This window comes from Moschus berezovskii, chromosome 9 (genome assembly GCF_049115385.1).
Source record: "Moschus berezovskii isolate FMDL1 chromosome 9, NW_MosBer_1.0, whole genome shotgun sequence".
NCBI classification, from domain to species: domain Eukaryota; kingdom Metazoa; phylum Chordata; class Mammalia; order Artiodactyla; family Moschidae; genus Moschus; species Moschus berezovskii.
In genome coordinates this window covers 14,912,229-14,916,941 of record NC_142468.1, presented here as the reverse complement: position 1 = coordinate 14,916,941, position 4,713 = coordinate 14,912,229, and positions in this window count along the sequence as shown.

The following is a 4,713-nucleotide window of genomic DNA, read 5'->3' as shown; positions in this document are numbered from 1 at the left end:
AGGGCTTCCTGAACCAGCTAAACTCTGGGATTTGGGCTCCACCACAGAGGACTTGGGGCTTCCCAGGTAGCACTAGTCATAAAGAACCTGTCTGCCAACGCAGGAGATGTAAGAGACATGACTTCAATCCCTGGGTCAGGAAGATCCCCTGGAGAAGGGAATGGCAATCCTTTCCAGTTTTCTTGCCTGGGAAATCCCACAGACAGAGGAGCCTGGTGGGCTTCAGTCCATGGGGTTGCAAAGAGCTGGACACAACTGAGCGACTGAGCATGCAGAGAAGACTTGGCCTTGAGATGGCCAGCTCTCCTGGAAGGAACCATGGCAGAAGGTGCTGGCCTGGCTAGTTGGGACAGCAGGAGCTGAAAGCAGGCCAGGTCTGGAAGCCTAGAAGTGATGATGGGCAAGAGGAGTAATAAAGGCAAAGCCAGTTCAACTCTGCCGAGGCCTGGGACTGCTGAGCCTCCAGCTGGTGCCTCTGGAGACTCAGTTCAGTTCAGTCACTCAGTCGTGTCTAACTCTTTGCGACCCCATGCACTGCAGCATGCCAGGCATCCCTGTCCATCACCGACTCCCGGAGTTTACTCACACTCATGTCCACTGAGTCAGTGATGCCATCCAACCATCTCATCGTCTGCCGTCCCCTTCTCCTCCTGCCCTCAATCTTTCCCAGCATCAGGGTCTTTTCCAAAGAGTCAGTTCTTCACATCAGGTGGCCAAAGTATTAGAGTTTCAGCTTCAGCATCAGTCCTTCCAATGAATATTCAGGACTGATTTCCTTTAGAATGGACTGGTTAGATCTCCTTACTGTCCAAGGACTCTCAAGAGTCTTCTCCAGCACCACAGTTCAAAAACATCAATTCTTCGACACTCAGCTCTCTTTATAATCCAACTCTCACATCCATACATGACTATGGAAAAACCATGGCTTTGACTAGATGGACCTTTGTAGGCAAAGTAATGTCTCTGCTTTTTAATATGCTGTCTAGGTTCATCATAGCTTTTCTTCCAAGGAGCAAGCGTCTTTTAATTTCACGGCTGCAGTCACCATCTGCAGTGATTTTGGAGCCCCCAAAAATGAACTGTGTCACTGTTTCCATTGTTTCCCCATCTATTCGCCATGAAGGGATGGGACTGGATGCCATGATCTTAGTTTTTTGAATGTTGAGTTTTAAGCCAGCTTTTTCACTCTCCTCTTTCACTTTCATCAAAAAGCTCTTTAGTTCCTCTTTGCTTTCTGCCATAAGGGTGGTGTCATCTGTGTATGTGAGGTTATTGATATTTCTCCAGACAATCTTGATCCCAGCTTGTGCTTCATCTAGCCTGGCGTTTCGCATGAGGTACTCTGCATATAAGTTAAATAAGCAGGGTGACAGCATACAGTGACGTACTCCTTTCCCAATTTGGAATCAAGCTGTTGTTCCATGTCTGGTTCTAACTATTGCTTCTTGACCTGCATACATATTTCTCAGGAGGCAGGTAAGGTGGTCTGGTATTCCCATTTCTTGAATTTTCCAGTTTGTTGTGATCCACACAGTCAAAGGCTTTGGCATAATCAATAAAGCTAGAAGTAGATATTTTAGGGTGGGGCAGAAATGGGAGGCGAGGAAGGCCTAGCACTTCCCTATCAGATAAGATGTGCAACTGAAGGGACCTGAGACTCCCGACTCACCAGCCAGCCTTAACATCCTCTCTCGCTGCCCCTCCTTGGTCCAAAAAGCAAGGCTGACATTTACTCTTCAAGTCCAGGAAGAGCAGAAGCAGCACCACCCACAGGCTGCAGTTTGGGGATCCGGTAAAGTCCTTCCCTCACTCTCTGTCTCTCCTTTTGCCTGTTGCAGAGCAGAGTGGGACAAGGAGGCTAGGAATGAGCCGGCCTGGGCCGCTCATCCCACAAATAAGCTAATACAGTGATCTTCGTGCTGGCTCATTCTGAGCACATAGATTCCCAAGCACCATGTGAAGGGCTTTGTGCAGATTATCTTATTTCATCTTCACAGTAACCCTGAGAGGAGGTTCTGTTATTATCCCCACTTTCCAGATTTGGAAACTGAGGCTCAGAGTGGTGAAGTCACTGTCCAGGGTCACACAGCTAATAAGCATGGTTCTGGGACTTAAGCCGAGGCAGTCTGGCTCCAGAGAGATGCCCTGAAGAGCCAGCATCCTTGTGCTCTGCTGTGAAATTCATGCTCAAAGAGAACAGTTCCTTGATGCCTACTGCACCAGGCAAATTGGTGCCCTGCTCTGTGCTCCTTTAACACCCTCAGATTTCAAGTTTTATTATTTCAGGGGCTGATGCTCTGATCGCCAGAAAACGCTCTGTTCTCTTTTTCACACACAAGGGCTAGCTCTACCTCCAGAATGCTCACCTTCTGGAAAGAAGGGAGGAGGAAGGTCCAGGCATGGTGTAGGGGTGAGGAGAGAAGGTTGGGTGCTACTATGTGTTTCCATGGCAACGCAACAGCCTCCCTCATTACTGCCTCTACTTGCTGCTGAGAAAGCTGAGGTCAGTGGTGAGGTGGGGGTGAGGCTGTCCTCCCTCTTTTCCTTCCTCACCTCCCCTTAAAGCTGGGCTGCAGATAAGCTGAAAGCCCGCACCTGACCCAACCTTGCTGGCTAGATTCCACCCCACTCTAAATTTAGAAGCTGGAACCTTGTAGCTGGGTCCTCCCAGGCAGAATAGCAGTCTGGGCCAGGCCTCTCAACAGCACTCCTCTCCCCGGATCCCAGAGGCTGTGAACTCCCTAAAGAGGAGGAACGCATGTTTGTACTTCCAGAGACTGCACAGGGCCTGATGAGAGTGATGCTCAATTAATTCTTGTTGAATGAAAAAATGAACAAATGAAAGAACAGACCAGCGACCCATCTGACACTGGAGCCACGAGTATTCATTTTCACTTTCCCAAACCTCTGTTCTCTGTCTCTGCTCTGCGTCTTTGCCAGTTCGGTTTCCTCTGCCCACGCTTCCCCACCACACTGTGCTATCCTGGCACAGAGGTCACTTTCCCACAGAAGGTTGTGTAGACTACTTGATGGCGAGTCCTCCCCATGGCCCCGGGCTATGGGAGTGCTGGAGTTCAGAAGCATATGCCTTGTGTGCTTGTGTGTCTCCCCAGTGAGCCTTGGAGCCTCATGCAGGTGGGAACCATGTCTGCCAGGCCCCTAGAGCCTGGCATGATGCCTGGCTTATAGTAAGTATGCAGTCCTTCTTTCTGGAAGGTTGAAATGGAGGGAGAGAGGGGGCGGTTCTTTCGGAATAAGAGAGACTAACGTAGTGGGAGTTGACGAGCAAAAAGAACAGCATCCAGAACTGAAAACCTTCTTAGATCCAGATGGGAACCAGAGCTCTTCACAGCCCAGGGATCCCTTCCCGGGCTCATCACACACAGCATCAACCAAATAATAACAGTCTTGAGTCCTTGCGGTTGGACAGCAGCTCACCAAGCTCTTTCACATCCTTGGCCTGGTTCCAGTCCCCAGAGAAGGGCTTATAAATTGTTCTCCTCCTTTTAGAGGTGCTGGGCAACTGGGCAGCCACATGCTCCCCCAAATGAGCTTAGACCCTTACTTCACACCATATGCAAAAATTAACTCAAAATGGATCACAGACTTTGATGTAAGAGCAGAAACTCTAAGACAGAAACATCAAGGAAAATCTTTAAGATCTTGGGTTAGGCAAAGATTTCTTAGACATAGTACCAAAAGCATGACCCATAAAAGAAAATCTGATACATTGGACTGTCAAAATTTGTGACTTTGGCGCTTCAAAAGATACCGTGACACAAATTAAAAAAACAAGCAAGACGGCTAAAAACTATCTGTGAAACACACATGTGATAAAGAAAGAGCATCTGGAGCTTAAAGAGGAGAAGGGGTCTGGGGGAGGGTGCCACCGGCAAAGACAGCCTGGGTTCCTAAGTCTGGGGGACTCGCCACTGCGTCTGTTCTTTGCAGCACCCGGGTAGCTGAGTCGGGCCGCCAGGCCTGATTGGGAGGCTCCCTGGAGAACTGATTCAAGTAGGCAAAGTCTCTCCCCTAGGCCTTCATGCTTAGTGGACGCGCCTGCTTTCTTTTTCCACCTGCTTCCTCCCCAAGGCTCCCCCTAGTGGCCACTTGCAGAACTGTCATTTCATGCCGCAGCTGACCCCGAGCTCGCGAAGGCTGAGATGCCGGCCCATCGGCCAAGAGACCGCAGGAATGCCACAGCTTCTACTCTGACTCTCCAGCAGATGGCTTACTGTTTAAAATGTATTGTGCTCACTATAAACTATCAATAATTGTACATTTGGCCAAACACGTGTGAATGTGTTAACCAGTGACGTGGGGTAATAAAATGGTGGGCAACCTAGGCAGAAAGAGAAGGGAGCAGAAAGTAGGAAAACCCAAGATCTGTCTCCTTACCAGCCACTCCCCTGTCATGTCTCCAATCGCTGCTCTGCACTGCAGCACACAGCCCACTGCCTGCCCAGCGTGTCCACAACGCAGATCCCAGTCGCCCCGCCCTGCACCTCCCACCCAGCATGTCCTGTCTTTCCCATCCAATAACAGCACCTCCAGTTTTCCAGTTGCTTCGTCCACAAGCCTTAGTCATCCTGGACTCCTCTGTTTCACGCTCCTTTTCAGTCTATCAGCAAATCTGGCTGGCTCCACCTTCAAATTATTTCCAAAGTCTGACCCTCTTCTTACCGATTCATGGCTCCCATTCCAGTCCAGGCT